The following is a 21565-nucleotide window of genomic DNA, read 5'->3' on the forward strand; positions in this document are numbered from 1 at the left end:
TCAAATTTGATGGGGCCAGAGACCCAGTACTTGTACCCAAATGGGTCTTTGATGTGAGGGAAACTTCAAAGAGTGCCTAGGAAGACCCACTAGACTGCAGATGAATGCAGATAGGTGTTAAATCACACCAAGCCCTTTCCTGTGTCAGTGGCTGTTTAGAAGGAATGCACGTAGGGATCTGTCGCCTAGCCCAGACATGGATTAGAGACTGGCTACAAGGCACACGGAGCAATACGAGCAGAGAAATGTCCATTTTCTAAAAGTGGGTTTCTAATATAATAATGTTAAATCTTACTTTACCCGTAATGAGGATTTATCATTACCATTCCAAAGATGGGAAACATGAAAAAGATACTCCTTTCTAATCAGGAAATACAGCTCAAAAGTATTTTGTGGTTCAAATCTTTTTATTCAATTATACCAACCTGCAGGGTAAATGTCAATCAATATACAACATATACATCTAGTCCTCAAGGCTGGGATTCTATATGTAGTGACAAAACATATACACAGGTAGAACATCACATCCCTTCCCCCTCCCCCCAACCGACTCAATTTGCATCATGAGCATGTTCAACACAGGATTCAATTGGTTTCATGGGATCAACCCTGAGCAAGGGCAACAGAAAGTTCAGAATACAGAGATATTTTGGGCACACAAGTTCCCGAAAGTCTTGGGATAGAAGGGATATGTATGGCTGCCATAGGTCCACGTAGGATGACTCATTGTTCGTAGTGGTGAGTGTGATTGTTTCCATTCCAATGATATACCATAGGTGGTGGATCCATCCTCAGTGGGTGGGTGTGTGCTTTGCTCCCCAGTGTGAGAGAATGTTTTGTGTGGCTGCCCCCAGCGCAAGTCCAACTTGACGCCCCTGCAAAGATTCCAAGGGATAAGTAAGAGGATTAGGGAGGCCTAACGATATATAGGGTGGGAAACCTGGGGTGTTGGGTATCTAAGGGACGATAGATGTTTTCAAGTATTTGTGTCCAATACATTTGAATCTGTGGGCAATCCCACAGGAAGTGCATCAAAGAGCCCACCACCCAACAGCCCCTCCAGCAGTTCTTAGTTTTGGATAAGTCAATCCTGTGTGATCGCTCGGGGGTGAGATACCAATATGTCACTACTTTAGTGAAGGTTTCTGTGAGGGCCATTTGGCGAGCTGCATGGCGGGCTCTGCTGTAAATCTTCTCAGAGTCTGCATCAGTCGGTTTCCTCCCAATCTCCCTTTCCCATCGTGTTTGGTTGGGTTTATGTGTGTGTCTCATGGGTTGAAGTAAAAAGGCATAAAAGTCAGGGATAATCTTTTTGTGCGAGGTTTTCGTGATTCGCCATTTTTCATAGGCTGTGACTTTCCTCTGGGTTATGGCCTTGTTGTCAGGGTGTAGCAGCCAGTGGCGGAGTTGTAGGTAATGTAAACGTTCTGTCTCAGGGAAAGGAAATCACCCCCTCTTCATCTATCATGTGCCCCATGGAGCGACATCTGGTCTGCCGCCAAGCCATGAACTCAACTGGCTTGTTTCCGGGTGAATAATTTGGGTTGTCAAATAAGGGGGACAGCAGGGAGGCGAAGGATGACAGTCCATGGTGTGTGCTACATCGATCCCAGGTGTCCATAGTCACCTTAGTGAAAGGTATAAGCTCTGGGGTTGGTGTGGTTTCTTCAGGAAAGGAATCGTCCATAAAGAACTTCCGGGCACTGCCCGGTCTTGGAAGAGCCTGTGTCGCTCTGATTTCCCCTTATTCCATTCAATCAGGTATCATAGTTGGGCAGCATGAAAGTATAGGTGGAGGTTAGGTATACCCAGACCCCTATCAATCGGGGAGAGGTGACTGACCTCTCTTCACATCCGCGGGTTCTTCACCGGCCCATACAAAGCAGTGGAATTCAGCCTGTAGCTTATTTAGCATCCCTGTCGGAGGCAGTACAGGGAGTGTTTGGAACAAATAGAGAATCTTGGGAAGGATAGTCATTTTAAGCGCTGCAACTCTTCTCAGCCATGATGTGGAGAGGCGACCCCACCAAGTTCATTCTAGTTATATATGTTTATATAGAGATCGGTAGTAAGTATCTATAGTTTTCTGGAGGAAGGGTGCTAGTTGGATGCCCAAGTAGGGGATCGAATTCTTAGCCCACTGTATAAGATATTGATTCTGTCTTGTGAGACAGAGAGAGACTCAAGGCCTGGGATTGGCGACGTAGACTCGGATGCCCGAGGAAAGGCCAAAAGCTTCAAGTTCGGCAAGAAAAGCAGGCAGGGCCGATGCTGATTTGTCATGGGTCGCTTGCACGTCGCCAGCATATAGGCTGATTTTATGGTGTTCGCCTCCAAACATTGTGCCGGTGATTGCGGGGTTGTTATGAACCATTTGGGCCAGGGCTTATGTAAAGAAAAAACAGCAGGGGTGAAAGTTAGCACCCATGCCGGGTGCCTCGGTTGATGGGGAAGGGTGTGAATGTGTGGCTGTTCACCCTTACAGATACTGAGGGAATGTGGCAGCAATTGAGTATCCAAGTGTGAAATCTTTCGGCCACCCCAAAGCGAGCCAGCACTTGTTCAAAAAAGGTCTAATGGACCCTGTCAAAAGCATTCTCTGAGTCGAACCGTCGGGAGCATGCACTCTGGACGCGAGGCGGTCTCCTTAATATGTTAAACTATTGTTCGTTTGACACTGTGGAATAAAGCCTGTTTGATCTGGGTCTATGATAGCTGGCATGTGGGGGCCCAAACTGGATGCGAGAATGCCAGTAAATAGCTTGAGGACCACGTTCAGGAGTGAAATTGGGTGGTATGAGATGCACAGCTGGCTGCCCTTGCTGGGTTTGGGGATGACAGCCACAAGGGCAGTCAACATCGAGGCTGGGATAGCTCCTTGGGCCTAGAAGGAGTTATATAGTCGGGTCAGGATAGGTACAAGTTTAGGACAAAACGTTTTATAAAAAAGAGGCGATTTTGACTGTTTTTGTCACAAGATCGCTGTAATTACCTCTCCTACCCTAATATTTTGTTCCAAGGCACCTGGCTGCTCTGAGGTGAGCGGTGTGATTTGAGCTCTTTCAAGGTAGGATGCGCTGACCTCAGGGTCCAGACGCTAGGTGGTATACAAGTCAGCAAAGAAGTCTTGAAAGGACTCAGCAATTAGGGCATCCTCTGTGATATTCCTCCCAGTTGGGTCTCGAAGTGCGTGCACCCCCATGTTCTGCTGTCTAGTGTGCAACTTATGAGCCAACAGGACTTTTATCCCCTTCCATGTAGTAAGTGTGACGCAGTCAAAGCGCTGCATATTCTGCTTTGTCTAGGTCGATACTCGCTAACTGTGCACGTGCAGTTCTCAATTGCCACCAAATTCTTGGTGCCTCGGTGCGCTGGTGAATTCCCTCGAGCTCCTTCACCTTCTTCTTCAGGAAGTCTCTCTTTTCTTTACGGAGTTTATTGTCCATGGCTGAGATATCGAAGAATTCCCCACAAACAACCACCTTTGAGGCCTGCCAAAGTGTTGCAATGGATACCTCAAAGTGTGGTTATACTTTAGGTAACTAGAGATTGCTTGCCCCACTTGTTTCAAAACTTCACAACTTTCACAACTTCAGGATGCTGCAGAAGAGTGTCTCGTAAACACCAAGATCATGTAGGTCATCATGTAGATGAAGATTTGAGCATCAGTGAAATCGCGGAATGGTCTGATAAAGCTGCCGGGAGCATTTTGATGTCAGAGATGAGAATGATGACGTCTTTTATACCCTAAAGAAATCCAAATGTGCATATGTTTTTTGTGAGTGTGATAGGTAGGAGTATTCCTGAGCTTGGGGGTGTAGCTCTCTCCAGATGTTGTGAAGACCCATCTCTCTAAGTTCCTGGTATCCCTCTCTTGAGAGTTCTCCCGTCTGCCCGAATCTGGATGTGGACCTGCCAAGGTTGTTATCTAGTATTAAGTTAAAATCTCCGCCTACGAGAACATTTTGGTCAATGGAGGAAAGGACCTCTGTAAGCGCAGCTTGTATGAATCCTTCTTGACCCTCGTTTGGGGCATAGATAGATGCCACCACTAGGTACAATTGCAAGAGGGTCAAGTGTCCTCGGCATCCCCCAACACAAACACATCACCCAGCACCAGCGCAACCTCCACTAGCTCCCCGCCGAGAAGAGAGTCACTTTCAAGATACTCACCCATGCCTACAAATATTTCACCAACACCGGACCCCAATACCTCTCAATGAGAGAATCTCCTTCCAAATACACAAGAGAAACCTCCAATACACCGACCTCACCCTCGCCGAAACCCCACGAATCCGCAAAGCCAGAACAGGTGGAAGGGCCTTCTCCTACATCGTGGCCAAGACCTGGAACGAGCTCCTTATCTACATCAGAAGCACCCCCTCCCTGAACATCTTCAGGAAGACACTCAAGACCTGGCTCTTCGACTGAACGGAGCTGCTGACCCCCTCCCCCCCGTGCCTTGAGATCTTCACGGGTGAGTAGCGCACTTACAATTCACCAGATTGAATGATTGAAGTTTAATGCGAGGAAGCAGCCCTTAACCTCAGCCACTTAAATGCCTATGGTCCCTCGAAAGGAGTGCTAGAACAGGAGCAGTACTCCCGCTGTCTTAGTGTTTGTGGAGGAGAAAAATTTGGTGAAGGGAGGAGCGGGATATGAGCCAGTCATAGTCTTGCGGGAGGAGATGTGTCTCTTGGAGCAAGCACATGTCAGCTCCAGTGCTATCTAAGTAGGACAAGACAGCCCTGCGTTTGATTGGGCTATTTAGGCCCTTAACATTTAGGGTGAGGACCTTAAGCAGAAGAGCCATTGGGGGAATCTGGTGCGGCTGTACGTTCTCTGCTTTGGAAATCGAGGCGCATCTTGGGCCTAACTTGTCGGCCCAGAGACCCACTAGCAGTGTATGTATAAGGAACTGTGTGTGCAGTGAGCATGAGTGAATCCTCTGTATGAACAAAACCCCCAACAACTGAGTTAACCAAAATGAAATGGAAGACATGAAAACAATTCATAAGAACTTACTGACTGCAGTCCAAGCATCCAATTTAGGGGTTGTGTTGTGGCTAATCCTCCCCGATCCACCATCCTTGCTGGTAGTCAATTTGCTTGCCCATCTGCGTTAAGAGGTATCAGATTTCGCAAGTGTTGGCGTTTCGCAGTGATGTCTGGATCCGGTCTAGCAATCAGCTTCCCCATGCCGCAGGTGCACTAACGAGGGCGCCCATTAGGCGGATGTGTCTGGGATGTTAGGGGGCCGGAGGAAACCGGGATCAGATCAATGCCCAGCACCTTGCATGTTGCTTTGAAGGAGCAGAGATGGTGGAGCCTTCCTTCCAGCCGGAAGATCAATCGGAATGGATGACCCCAAGCTAGGGGTACCCCTATGTTCCGAAGAGGAGAGGTCACTGGTCTGAAGGCCCATCTCTTTTTGCAAGGTAGATGCTGCCAAGTCTTCATAGAGAGTCAGCAACTGGTCTCGAAGATAATGGGATGCTTCTCTCATGCCTTTTGTAAAATGTCCTCTTTCAGGTAGCAGTCCTATAAACAGACCAGGATGTCCGCCGGTGGAGCAGAATCTGTCAGCTGGGGGCCTACACTGTGTGCCCAGTTTATTTGTATCTCAAGAGTCGGGGGAGCGTCCATCACAAAACGAAACTGGTCGGACACAAAGCCCCTGAGATCTGTGTCTTCTACCTTGGGTGGTGCGCCTCTGATCCGGATATTGTTCCGACGGGACCAGTACTCCAGGTCTTCCGTGTGCGCCTGTAGGTCCAGTTGCTGGTCAGGAAGCCGCAGAATTTCTTGTTGCAACGCTTCCACGTGCCCATTGCCTTGGTCCTTCAGCACATACACCCGGTCCACTGAGGAGGGGGCCCAGGCTATGGCCTCGTGTCCATCTCTGTTTCCACACAGGGCCGTTCCCTTGCAAGGACCTCTACAGAGGCTTTGACCTGGCACGGTCAGATTGGTACACCGGGGCGAGGTGCTTATTCTCCCTTTCGGTTCCCTCCTTGTCAGAGGCGATCTCTGGTGCACCAATCGCAGAGGGGGTTAGCCAGCATCTGTTAGGTCTTTAAGAATTGTTGCAGGACCAGGCTGCAGTCGCGTACAACTGATCACCCTCCGATCAATGGGTGTGGGCCTGAGTTTATTGCTGTTGGGGGGTTATCCCTCCTCCTCACCCCCTCGTTCGACTTCTGAATGGATCGCCGAGTTCCGCCCTGTATGCTTCCACTGGGCCTACAGGCCTGTCCCACACAGTGGCGACAGTGCAGCCCCGTGTGCACAGCTCACCTCAGTGTTAGGCTAATGTTGACCTGACACGGAGTCTCCTCAGGATCCTCGGTGGTCGCAAACAGCTATGTTGCATACCCCTCGGAACATTGCAAGATGGCCCCACACCGTAATACCAGTCTCTGGCGTCCTGTCCTCAGCGTCCCCAGGCCCGACCTGGGCAGGCACCTCTGCAGCTGAGACCTTTCTTGCGATCACTCTCTCCCAGATGGTCTAGCGCCTCGTGCGTGGGCTGGGCTATGGTTCCGCCCCTGGTCGGGCACTGCTCCGCTGCCCAAAGCCTCTGCAGTCACGCACTACGCTGCTGCTGCACGTCCTGTGGGCTAGGCCTCTGCCGCTATGTCGGCCTGCAGCCCTGGATCTGCGGATCTCCGTCTCTCCTGCGATTGGAGCAGAGACTCCAGCTCGGGATCCTGCCTCTAGACCAGAAGTCTTCAAACTTTAGGATGCCGAGACCCCCCATTAAACATTTTCAGGCATAAGGACCCCCTCCGGACAAAAATTTCTGAACCTGTAGGCAGGGCTACTGGAATTATGAGGCATGTGAGGACCAAATTACACGACAGGCTTGACCAAATTGTGTGAGAAGAAAATGTAAATAATGTTATGTGATGCCGCGTATTTTGGGTTAGCATTGCTACATTATTTTTACACACAGTAACACTAAGAAACAATTTCACCCTATCAGTACCAGTTTATAACCAAAATTCAGCAATTAACGTCAGAAAGATGTCTATTTAACCTTTGTGATGGGCCTTCCACTCCACAGGAATACGTGCTGCCACATTAGAAGCTCACCTGGCCCTGGTCCCTTACAACCCTGGCTGTCTTGTGCAGAGTTAAGCAGTTTACCTATGCCGCTTTCCTCTCACCCCCTCTCTCAATTTGCAGTCCACTTCTATCACCCCTTTTTACAATTTCCGAACTCTCCCCATTCAACCTCTCACTTCACCTTTAACCACCTTCTGCCATTCTGTCTTTTCAGTGCCCTCATCTCTAACAGTCGCTCGCATTTATCGTATGGCCTCTCTGGCCCCGTCACCTCCCGTGCCGCTCAGCACTTCTCATTCACCTCAAGTCTCTCCATTCAAATTTTTGTCTATTTGTATCTTACACCTGTTCAGTCCTCCCATTCACCTTCCACACCTTTGTTCTTCCACACCTTCTTGAACCAACGTTCCTCTCCCCTGTTACCTCAGCACCAGTGCCTAATTTGAGCAGTGGTTTTCAGTACTTGGCACTGGCACCTAATTGTGCACACTGGCACTATGAGAGTCTGCCTCATGGTGACTCTGTCTAATCTGTGTAATTTAGAGATTAGCAGAACAGCTGTTTATTAATTCAATATTCAATGTACATTAAAAATTATAAACTCCTGACACCCATGCCATTCTTGTAGCTTTGGAGGCTTGAAATAGTCTGAATAGTCACACTTGTACAAGTGTTATGGTTCGTAGTTGCATAGGTATGGTCATTAGTCGGGCAAGCAAGGCAATCAGTGGGTGGTTAAAGTTGCAGTGGCCTACTGGTGAGGGCCCTGACACATGTTTTATTACAAATTAATCACCGCTCAGCACCCACCCCAGTACTCCCGCTCTTCCTCTATCACTGCTGTCCCGCACCCAGTCTTATGAGTAGGGTTGCCAGGTCATTATTTTGATGTCCGAGATGGTTAAAAAATAAGCAGTCACCTAAAACTGTATTTTCAGCATTATCGGTGCATACTTAGAACAGCAAATATAAAGAGAAAGCACGTTTAATTGTGTTCTAGGGCTGCCTCAATGATTGATAATTAAAGGGAACAAAGACAGAAAAGTCACATAACAAATGAGTACATATTTTTTTTATTTATAAGTCTATTTAGTGTCAAGAGGACGTCTTTGCACGCTCTTTAAACAACACAGGGCTGGCATTTTCTTTTGGCAAACCTACTTTAAATTACTTTTCATGAAATGCATTCTCGCACTACCCCAGTAAATGTAAAATGCAAATGTATAGTATAGGCATAGTGGGGGCCCAGGGGGTACTGGAACTAGAAAAAACACGAAGCCTGCCTCTGTAACCAGTTTACTAAAGATATGTAAATATGCTAATGGTCTTTAATGACCTGTGAAAAACTCGGGGTGTGCCCGAGATAAGACTCCAGACACTGCCCTGCCGTGCCCCCAGCAGCTCCAGCTGTACTCCAGCAGCCCTGGCTGAGACACACGACGGAGGAGGAGGGGGGCTGAAGCTATGGGCCTGGGCAGAAGTGTAAAGGGAATGCGCGACCCCTTCCTATCACTCCACGCCCCCCCTGGGGGTCGCGCCCCACAGTTTGAATACCCCTGCTCTAGACTCTGGTGGGTGTTGGGGCTCAAAAGCGTGGCGATTTGGCTTGTGATGGCTGTGGGATTCAGCTGGAGGCCGAAGAGGAAGGAAAGTACGCCTCGCCAGGTCACCATTTTGGTCACGTCCCCCATAAAGGTATTTTAAGGAATCCTAATTCTACTAATTCTAGCTGGCTTATGAGAGGAGTAGGCCTCACAGCTGTGAAAACAAATGTAGCTGTTTGTCACTACTAGGACATGTTAAACACAGAAGTACATTCTTGCCTTTTACTTTCATAGCGCCTGGCCCTTTTGGGTGCCAAGGGCCTACCGTAGGGGTGACATATGTAATAAAAGGGGAGCTTAACGCTTGGCAAGTAGTTTTAAATGCCATATCGCAGTGGCAGTAACCTGTACACAAACAGGAACTGCAGTGGTAGGCCTAAGACATAGTTATGGGACTACATATGTGGGTGGCACAATCAGTGCTGCAGGCCCACTAGTAGCATTTAATTTACAAGCCCTGGGCACAGGTAGTGCACTTTACTAGGAGCCTATAAGCAAATTAAATATGCCAATTAGGTATGAGCCAATGTTACGATGTTTAGGGGGAGAGCACAAGCACTTTAGCACTGATTAGCAGTAGTAAAGTGGCCGAGACCTAAAGCCAGCTAAAAAGCGTACAGAAAAATGGAGGGGGGCAGGCAAAAAGTTGGGGGATGACCACCCTAAGGCTGCCAGATATGTTATGTTATATAGGTTTTTAAAGTACATTGTTACCCAAGGGTGTCCTGGTGCTGAGCACTGTCTACCTGGTACCCTCCACCCCTGAGCCCAGACTGAAACTAAGCTGAAAACAACCAGATCTTCAGCCCTTTCCTAAACTAGAGAAATTCCGTAGCAGTCCTTAGGTATAACGGGAGGTCATTCCAGGCATTGGTGGCTCTAAGGACAAAGCTCTTTCCACCCCAGTTAGGTATAACAGGTAGGATCAGTGATAAGTTCATCAGTATTGCTCTTACTCCTGAAGGATCAGTGAGAGCTGTCATACTCGGGTAGGGTGAGCAGCAAGACCTTCAATAATAGCAGTCAGCGCTACTCTTACTCCATCAGGATTAGCAATATACTGTTCAGAGCTGCGCCTACTTTGGCAGGATCAGTAGTGAGTTCACCAGAGATGCTCTTACTCTCCTAGAATCTGTATTAAGCTCTTCAGATCTGCTCTTACTCCAGTAGGAATAGTAATAAGGTCGTCAGAGTGGTTTTTACTTTGGTAGGGTCAGTAATAAGCTAGTTAGAGCTGCTCTTATTCCTGATGGATCAGTAATAAGCTAGTTAGAGCTGCCCTTTTTCCAGTAGAACTAGTAATAAGGTTGTCAAACCTGCACTTACTCCGGTAGGATTAGTAATAAGCTTGTCAGAGCTGCCCATAATCCTGTAGTATCAGTAACTAGCTTGACAGAGATGCTTTTATTCCAGTAGAATCAGCAATAAGATTGTCAGAGCTGTCTTTACTCCGGTAGGATCGGTAATAAGATTGACAGAGCTGCTTTTACTATGGTAGGGTCAGTAATAAGCTTGTCTCAGCTGCTCTTAGTCTGGGAGCATCAGTAATAAGGTCATCAGAGCTGCTCTTATTCTGGTCGGATCAGTAATAAACTGGTCAGAGCTGCCCATACTCCAGTAGGATCAGTAATAAACTCATCAGAGCTGCTCTTAGTCCAGTAGGATCAATAATAAGCTTGTCAGAGGTGCCCTTACTCCGGTAGTATCAGTAAATAAACTCAGAGCTGCTCTTACTCTGTTAGGATCAGTAAAGAAACTCATCAGAGCTGCCTATTCACTAGTAGGATCAGAAATAAACTCATCAGAGCTGCTGCTCTTACTCCTGAGGGATCAATAATAAGCTAGATAGGGCTGCTCTTACTCCTGAGGGATCAGTAATAAGCTTGTCAGAGCTGCCCTTACTACACTAAGAACAGTAATGAGCTTGTCAGAGCTTCCCTTAGTCCAGTAAAATCAGTAATAAGCTTGTGAAAGCTGCCCTTACTCTGATAGGATCAGTAAATATGTTTGTTAGAGCTTCCCGTACTCCAGTAGGATCAGTAATAAGCTTGTCAGAGATGTCCTTACTATGGTGGAATCAGAATTAAACTAATTAGAGCTATTCCTCCTCCAGAAGCATCATGCCCGCAACCTCGGCATCATCTTAGACAGCAAGCGATCCATGAAGAAACAGGTGAACACAGTCTCATCTGCTTGCTTCCAGACCCTACGCATGTTCCACAGCATCTTCCAGTGGCTCCTAGTCAACACCAGAAGGACCGTCACGCAGGGCCTCATCACCAGCATGCTGGACTACGTGAACACACTCTACGTAGGAGTCACAGCATGCCTCCTGGAGAGATTAGATTATACAAAACTCAGCAGCAAGACACATCCTCGACTTCGCCAGACAGACCAAATATTACACCACACCTCAAGAAGCAACATTGGCTCCCGATCCAGAAGAGATACCAGTTCAAGATGCTGGCCCATGCACACAAAGCTCTACACATCAGACCAGTATACATCAATCGCATGGCCTTCCACCCACCGTCCAGACATATATGATCCCCTCCCTCTTCCCCACATACACCCCCTAGATCTGCCATGGCAACAGCAGAGGATACTTCTTCTCCCACTTGGCGGCCAAGGCCTGGAACAACCTTCCCCTACTCCTCAGGACCACCCCATCATTCTGGGGATGTGGGAAAGGACTGAAGACATGGCTGTTCTAATGACTAGATCACCACGAAGCAGCTAGCAACATCGCCTGGAGACCCGTGTGGGTGATATGCCGCACTTTATAACTGCTTGATAAATTTGTCAGAGCTGCTCTTACTCTAGAAGGACAAGCAATAAGGCTGAGAGAGAAGTGATGTTTACCATATAAATCTTAGTCTGATAACACTTTCCCCTACGACCCTTGGGGGTGAGTACCTGAAAAATGTCAGTGCTCCGTCCATCATCTTGTGTTTGCTTTGTTCGCCCCAAGTTGGAAAGGTATGCCTAGACGTGGGTCCCTTAGTCACTGGATTCAAGCTAGCCTGGCTGATGAGGGGTGTTACCCCGAAACCGGTCCCAGTATGCTCGTTTCTGGTTCAGGGAAGACCTGGCTTGGCAGTTCGGGCTGGACTGGTCCCATGAAGCATAGGGTCAAGAGTGATTTGCATATAGCTGGGTTTGAACTGAGGTGGCAAAGTGACATAAAGAACGATGATGGGTTCAACCCAGATCTGTGCCTGGGGGTGAATGTCTGAAAAGTTTCAGCGCTCTGTCCATCATCTCCTTGTGGTTGATTAGTTCGCACTAAGTTGGCAGGGTATGCCCAGATGTGGGTACCTTGCTCATTTTGCCACTTGATTCAAGCTAGCCTGGCTGATGAGGGGTGCTACCCCAAAACAGGTCCTAGGATGCTTGTTTCAGTTCATGGAAGACCTGGCTTGGCAGTTCAGGTTGTGTTCCCATGAGTCACAGGGTCAAGACTGATTTGTAAATAGCTGGGCCTTCACTGAGGTGGCGGAGTGAGCTAAAGAACAATGATGATGATGGATTCAACCAAGATTTGTGACTGGGAGTGAGTGTCTGAAAAGTTTCAGCGCTCCGTCCATCATTTCCTTGTGTTTGCTTTCCATAACATGATAACTGCACCTCAGTGGTCATCACACAGTACATGAAAACTTCCCACGTAAGCTTAAAACAAGAACACCACCCTTTCACCCACATATCGTTTAAGGTGTAGCTTTCTATTTATGTGGAAACACACTGAGGTGTTAAGTGCTATACAAGAGCTATAATACAATTGTAGTGCTCCACTCAGGGGTCAGTAGGACTCACACTCTGGCGTCAGTAGCACTCACACTCTGGTGTAAGGAAAGACTGTAGCACCCACAGTCAGTACATACTATAGTAATGTTCACACACTGGGGCCAGTATACTCTATTGTAACACATGCACTCTGGGGTAAGAACAAAGTGTAGCAGTCACTTGAGGATCAGTTTAGATCAGGCTTCTCCAAGGAATAGCTCCTGAGCTACTTGGGAGTAGCTCTTCTGTGTGAAGGGCAGGATATCAAATTATAAACGTTTGCTTGGTTGAATCAGTACAAGAGTAACAACATTGAAAAGTTTGCATTCCAGACAAAAATGTGCGTATTTTCATAACTCATGACCTGCTGTTTGGGAGGAAAATTGTTGGATTTCCAAAATATATTTAAAGCTGATATTTCAGCACTGGAATAACGTTTTACTAATATTTCCTTGGTGCCAGGTGCATTGCAGCTATGGCTGTTATGTATTACCATATAGAAGTATTTCAACTTGACAAAGACTTTTTATGTTAATACTGGCAACTCTGCCTGAGGAGGATGATGATGATGAGCACAGATGTATACAGTGCGACAAAAACCCCAAGGAGCACTCCAGTGCTAATACTCAAGAGCGAGAAGATAAGTCTAATCAAAAAGCCATGTTTTCAACCTTGTGTTAAAAATGCGTTCGGACCCTACAAGGCGAAGGTCAAGGGGGACGTTTACTCCAGGCAGGGTGCCACAGAAAGGAAAAAGAGTGACTGCTTTTCCTGGAGCAATTGATTCATGGCACAGCTGCCAAGGTAATCTTAGAAGAGCGAGATCCCTAGTGGGAGAATACAAATTAATTCTTGTTGCTAAATATTGAGGTCCTACAAGATGTAAGGCTCTAAAGGTTTAAATACATGTGTTGGGCCTGATGCACTGAGGCAATCACTGCCAGCATTTTGCATATGGTGGTCACGAATGTAATCCCGTTTGATATGGTCACAATGAAAACACTAATATTATTGGCATCTCAGCATGATTTTCATTGAATGTAAGTACCCCTTAATACAGAATATGTCAAAGATCCCTGGTTTAGACTATAATAACACACTCAGGGGTCAGTACCACGCATACTCTAGGGTCAGTACATACTGTAGTAACACTTACACTCTGGGGTCAGTACATACTGTAGTAACACTCACTCTGGGGTCAGTACATACCGCAGAAACACTCACACTGGGGTCAGTGCATACTGTAGTAACAATCACATTGGGGTCAGTACATACTGTAGTAACACTCACTCTGGGGTCAGTACATACCGCAGTAACACTCACACTGGGGTCAGTGCATACTGTAGTAACACTCACATTGGGGTCAGTACATACCGCAGTAACACTCACACTGGGGTCAGTGCATACTGTAGTAACACTCACACTGGGGTCAGTGCATACTGTAGTAACACTCACTCTGGGGTCAGTACATACCGCAGAAACACTCACACTGGGGTCAGTGCATACTGTAGTAACAATCACATTGGGGTCAGTACATACTGTAGTAACACTCACTCTGGGGTCAGTGCATACTGTAGTAACAATCACATTGGGGTCAGTACATACTGTAGTAACACTCACTCTGGGGTCAGTACATACCGCAGTAACACTCACACTGGGGTCAGTGCATACTGTAGTAACACTCACTCTGGGGTCAGTACATACCGCAGTAACACTCACACTGGGGTCAGTGCATACTGTAGTAACAATCACATTGGGGTCAGTACATACTGTAGTAACACTCACTCTGGGGTCAGTACATACCGCAGTAACACTCACACTGGGGTCAGTGCATACTGTAGTAACACTCACTCTGGGGTCAGTACATACCGCAGTAACACTCACACTGGGGTCAGTACATACCGCAGTAACACTCACACTGGGGTCAGTGCATACTGTAGTAACACTCACTCTGGGGTCAGTACATACCGCAGTAACACTCACACTCACACTGGGGTCAGTACATACCGCAGTAACACTCACACTGGGGTCAGTGCATACTGTAGTAACACTCACTCTGGGGTCAGTACATACTGTAGTAACACTCACACTGGGGTCAGTGCATACTGTAGTAACACTCACACTGGGGTCAGTACATACTGTAGTAACAATCACATTGGGGTCAGTACATACTGTAGTAACACTCACTCTGGGGTCAGTACATACCGCAGTAACACTCACACTGGGGTCAGTGCATACTGTAGTAACACTCACTCTGGGGTCAGTACATACCGCAGTAACACTCACACTGGGGTCAGTACATACCGCAGTAACACTCACACTGGGGTCAGTGCATACTGTAGTAACACTCACTCTGGGGTCAGTACATACCGCAGTAACACTCACACTGGGGTCAGTGCATACTGTAGTAACACTCACATTGGGGTCAGTACATACCGCAGTAACACTCACACTGGGGTCAGTACATACTGTAGTAACACTCACATTGGGGTCAGTACATACTGTAGTAACACTCACACTGGGGTCAGTACATACCGCAGTAACACTCACACTGGGGTCAGTACATACCGCAGTAACACTCACACTGGGGTCAGTGCATACATTAGTAACACTCACTCTGGGGTCAGTACATACCGCAGTAACACTCACACTGGGGTCAGTGCATACTGTAGTAACACTCACACTGGGGTCAGTACATACCGCAGTAACTGTCACACTGGGGTCAGTGCATACTGTAGTAACAATCACACTGGGGTCAGTACAGACTGTAGTAACACTTACACTCGGGGGTCAGTATATACTATAGTAACACTCACTCTGGGGTCAGTACATACCGCAGTAACACTCACACTGGGGTCGGTACATACTGTAGTAACAATCACTCTGGGGTCAGTACATACCGCAGTAAACCTCACACTGGGGTCAGTGCATACTGTAGTAACACTCACTCTGGGGTCAGTACATACCGCAGTAACACTCACTCTGGGGTCAGTACATACCGCAGTAACACTCACACTGGGGTCAGTACATACCGCAGTAACACTCACACTGGGGTCAGTACATACCGCAGTAACACTCACACTGGGGTCAGTGCATAATGTAGTAACAATCACATTGGGGTCAGTACAGACTGTAGTAACACTTACAATCGGGGGTCAGTACATACTATAGTAACACTCACTCTGGGGTCAGTACATACCGCAGTAACACTCACTCTGGGGTCGGTACATACTGTAGTAACAATCACTCTGGGGTCAGTACATACCGCAGTAACACTCACACTGGGGTCAGTGCATACTGTAGTAACACTCACTCTGGGGTCAGTACATACCGCAGTAACACTCACTCTGGGGTCAGTACATACCGCAGTAACACTCACACTGGGGTCAGTTCGTACCGCAGTAACACTCACACTGGGGTCAGTTCGTACCGCAGTAACACTCACACTGGGGTCAGTGCATAATGTAGTAACAATCACACTGGGGTCAGTACATACTGTAGTAACACTCACTCTGGGGTCAGTACATACCGCAGTAACACTCTCACTGGGGTCAGTACATACCGCAGTAACACTCACACTGGGGTCAGTACATACTGTAGTAACACTCACTCTGGGGTCAGTACATACCGCAGTAACACTCACACTGGGGTCAGTGCATACTGTAGTAACACTCACTCTGGGGTCAGTACATACCGCAGTAACACTCACACTGGGGTCAGTACATACTATAGTAACACTCACTCTGGGGTCAGTACATACTGCAGTAACAATCACACTGGGGTCAGTACATACTATAGTAACACTCACTCTGGGGTCAGTACATACTGTAGTAATACTCACTCTGGGATCAGTACATACTATAGTAACACTGACACTGGGGTCAGTGCGAGTAGTGTGGCTCACTGGTTAGAGGCGGCAGACCCGAGAGCAGAGGACGGCCCGGGACCAGGGTTCGATTCCCGACGCGGCAGGTTTCTGGACCAGGGTCAGCGGACTCGATAATTCTCTCGCCTCGGTGCCCACTCTGATCAGCGATCACACTCGGCAACTCTGGGCACTAGCTTGCCTCATCTTCACTAACGGCCCCACCAGACCGCCGGGGATGCCTGGTCTCACCCTGGAGATACCCATTAAGGGACCATCTCTCAGGGAAGCCAGGAAGGGTTTCGCAGCGGTCGAAGCGCGGAGGTACCCCTTCGGGAGTGATTCCAGCGCTATATAAGCACATAATTAAATTAATTAAATTAATTAAGTGCATACTGTAGTAACACTCACTCTGGGTCAGTACGTACTGTGGTAACTCACCCTATGGTACATACTGTGGTAACACTCACCCTATGGCACATACTGTGGTAACACTCACCCTATGGGTCTGTACATACTGTGGTAACACTCACCCTATGGGTCAGTACATACTGTGGTAACACTCACCCTATGGGTCGGTACATACTGTGGTAACACTCACCCTATGGATCGGTACATACTGTGGTAACACTCACCCTATGGGTCGGTACATACTGTGGTAACACTCCCCCTATGGGTTGGATAGTGTAGTAACACTCGCACTGGGGTCAGTACATACTGTGGTAACACTCACCCTATGGGTCGGATAGTGTAGTAACACTCACACTGGGGTCAGTACATACTATGGTAACACTCACCCTATGGTACATACTATGGTAACACTCACCCTGTGGGTCGGTACATACTGTGGTAACACTCACACTGGGGTCAGTACATACTGTGGTAACACTCACCCTATGGGTCGGTACATACTGTGGTAACACTCACCCTATGGGTTGGTACATACTGTGGTAACACTCACCCTATGGGTCGGATAGTGTAGTGTAGTAATCGCACTACATCACCTAAGGTCATGAGAAAAATCCTCGAGATCCAAACACAAATCAATATACTGTCGCAGGATCTTCTAAACACGTTGAAAGGGATAGAAAAACTACAGGACATCTCAGAAAACACCAACACGGAAGTAGAACACATCAAACAGATATTAAATTCATCAAAAGACAATAACGAGAAAAGAACGATGCCATTGTCAAATAGACAAAACAGACCAGATAGGAATCAAAATTCTTTATCGGAAGTAGAGATCCTAGCACTACTCAGGGAATACGAGCAAACGGACTCCACTAGGGTTCAGGTTATTAAAAGAGTACCGATAGATGCAAACAGAACATCCACGAGAAATGGAAGGAAACCAAATCTCAACAACCTACAACAAATCCAACTAAACGCCGATATGTCTAACAGGATCACAGATAGACCGGAAAAATCATTAAAATGCCTATTGCTCAACTGCCGATCAGTAGCGAAACATGCTTCTGACATAGTCGATATCATTATCAATCAGGAAATAGACGTCACAATCCTCACCGAAACGTGGCTATCTGATTCCTCGTCCCCAGTCTTAGACCTGTTGGTGCCACCGCACTATAACATAATGAGACTTGACAGACAAAAAAAGACAGGAGGTGGTATTGCCTGTATCCACAGATCAAACCTAGAAATTGGCCAGTTTCAGTCAGACCCTCTCGAAACATGCGAATACCTAGGACTCCATATAAGATCAGAGAACAAACAGATTTGCAACTTACATGCCTTATATCACCCACCAGGAAATAACATGGACTTCATTAACCAACTAATGGAGATCATCACTGCCAACTCTAGCAAAGACATTAATAATATATTTCTAGGTGATTTTAATCTACACTGGAACGACAACAAAGACAAACAGGTCAACGAATTTAAAGACTTTCTAACTGAGCTAGAATTATCACAAGCTTGTCTACAAGCTACACACGAGAAAGGAGCAACATTAGACTGGATTATCTCAAAGATTAATGTCATCACAAACCTCTCAATAGAACCGTGCGATTGGTCAGATCACCACGCCATAACCTTCCTAATACCATCACGGGAGAAGCTAAAAACCACCTAATCTAGCAAAATGAAAAGATGGATACGAGATACCAGAGACTCGAATATGGATCTTCTAAGGGAACGCTGTAAAAGAGACCTAATCTTACCTGACAACACACAGAACGTGACTGATCTTACGAACCATTACACGACCACATAACGCAAATAGTCGAATCCACATTACCACTCAAATTAAAAAGAGTCACAGAAAAGATCAAAAACCCATAGTTCAATGGAATATTGAATGAAGATAGGCGAAAATTGAGACGTGCAGAAAGAAAATGGAGACAACACCCGTCGTCCCCTGAGCTGAAATCCCTCAGAAAGATCAGGAAGGAATATAATAAAACGATCCTCAATTCTAAAAAGGAATATATTAGATCTGAACTGGACAACGCCAAAAATAGACCACGAAAACTATTGGAAATTATAAAACTACAATCTAATAAGACGGCAAAATCTGCCCAAGAAATCTCTAAAACACAACCTAGTTGCGAAGAATTCTCAACCTTTTTCAATAACAAAGCCAACGAACTGGAAAAAGAACTTAGGATTGCTGCAGATAACCCTATCTACAAAATACCATCACCACAATCTGCACCGAACGAAGAGAGAAAAGCCACAAAAAACAAGGCACATTGGGACACTTTCAAATTACTAGACCAGGCGGAGGTTACTAAGACGCTAGCGGCCACTAAACCAAACAATCACTTTAACGACCCGCTACCATCGAAATGCCTGAAAGAAATAAGCCAGATTATGATTCCAATGTGGACTGAAATTATAAACGCCTCACTTTCCCAGGGGGTCCTCCCAGAATGCCTCAAGACAGGACAAGTAGTCCCGATCATCAAAAAACCCACAGTAGACCCGACAGACCCAACTAATTATCGCCCAGTGACCAACATCCCTCTTCTTGCCAAACTAATAGAGAGATGTGTACAAAATCAGTTAAGCCAACACATCGATAACTTCTCCTTATTGAATGATTGCCAATCGGGATTCAGAACTAGACATAGCACGGAAACGGCAATCCTTCACATAGTCGATGATGCACTTCAAGCTATAGATCAAAACCAATCTTGTCTACTCATCCTCCTAGACCTGTCTTCAGCGTTCGACACGGTTAACCACGAAAAACTTCTAAACAGACTTCACGACAGGATGGGAATTTCCGGCACGGTATTGGATTGGTTCAAATCATTCCTACAGAACAGAACTCAGAGATTCCTAGTAAACCAATCTCTTTCTTCCTCTTGTCCAAACACAATTGGAGTTCCCCAAGGATCGACTATCTCCTTCACTGTTTAACTTATACATCGAACCACTTACAGAAATCCTGCGAGATTCTAAAATATCTTACCATATGTACGCGGACGATACGCAACTTTACATCAAGATTGCATCACTGGAAGACACAACCATTATGAACGAGGCCCTCAAAATGACTCTAAAATGGCTAACTACCAATCACCTCAAGCTAAATGCAAATAAAACCGATTTCTTACTCATCGCACCACAAAAGAATCAAACAGAAGTGAAAGAATGGTCGAAGATGATCACAGCACTAAACTGCAACCCGACTCTAGTTGAGTCGGCGAAATCTCTCGGAATCACTCTGGATGAACACCTCGATATGAAAACCCACATTAGAGTAATGGCAAAAAGCGCACGCTTTCATCTGAACTACTTAAGAAAATTTAAGCCATTTTTAATCGGAGAAGGACCTAAAACTAGCTGTGCAATCACTGGTTATCTCAAGAATTGAATATGGATGTACAACTCTAGCAGCCTTCCAAAAATTTCCATAGCCCCCCTAAAAGCTTGCCTCAATGCAGCGGCAAGACATCACAGGAACGAGGAAATTTGACCACATCACCCCTCACCTGAAGGCGCTAAACTGGCTACCCTTTGAAGCTAGAATACAACTAAAAATGGCATGTATCGCACACAAAGCGATGCATAACACACCCAGATATCTTGCCCAGAAAATAGAAATTTCAGGAGGAAACAGACCAGCCCGGAGTGCCAATTTGCTACTGCTGCGACCACCTATCTTCAGGAAGAAAAAAAACTTATGAGAGAGCGTTCTCGGGCGCAGCCCCTAGAATCTGGAACTCTCTGCCTGTCAACATCAGAAAAATTTCGAACACTGCATCATTTAAGAAGGAAGCTAAGACCTTCCTCATGAGCAAATTTCTCCCATAGGCAGGCAATTCGCCTTCTGTGACTTAGCTGTGAGGGTCTTAAGATAACAAAATGAGAAATATGAAGACTAGCGGAAGTCAAAAGACAAGCCAGGAGAAAACAGAAAACAATCAGCTCTACCTCAGAACAATACTATTCGTGTCTTGTAATTTAGTAACGGTCTTTTCTTTATTATTATCTTCCTACCGACTATGCTGGAAATATTACCAACTATTGTGCGCAATCTCATTGCTTGTTATATACATTGCTGTTTTATCCTATGCCATTGATGTAAAGCGCTCTGATACCCATGGGTCTAGTTCGCACTATAGAAAACGGTGTATAAATAAATAAATAAATAAATAAACACTCACCCTGTGGGTCGGTACATACTGTGGTAACACTCACACTGGGGTCAGTACATACTGTGGCAACACTCACCCTGTGGGTCGGTACATACTGTGGTAACACTCACCCTATGGATCGGATAGTGTAGTAACACTCACACTGGGGTCAGTACATACTATGGTAACACTCACCCTATGGTACATACTGTGGTAACACTCACCCTGTGGGTCGGTACATACTGTGGTAACACTCACCCTATGGATCGGTACATACTGTGGTAACACTCACCCTATGGGTCGGTACAAACTGTGGTAACACTCACCCTATGGGTCGGATAGTGTAGTAAAACTCACACTGGGGTCAGTACATACTGTGGTAACACTCACCCTATGGTACATACTATGGTAACACTCACCCTGTGGGTCGGTACATACTGTGGTAACACTCACACTGGGGTCAGTACATACTGTGGTAACACTCACCCTGTGGGTCGGTACATACTGTGGTAACACTCACCCTATGGATCGGTACATACTGTGGTAACACTCACCCTGTGGGTCGGTACATACTGTGGTAACACTCACCCTATGGATCGGATAGTGTAGTAACACTCACACTGGGGTCAGTACAT

Source organism: Lissotriton helveticus, chromosome 1_2 (assembly GCF_964261635.1).
Source record: "Lissotriton helveticus chromosome 1_2, aLisHel1.1, whole genome shotgun sequence".
In the NCBI taxonomy this organism is placed as follows: Eukaryota; Metazoa; Chordata; class Amphibia; order Caudata; family Salamandridae; genus Lissotriton; species Lissotriton helveticus.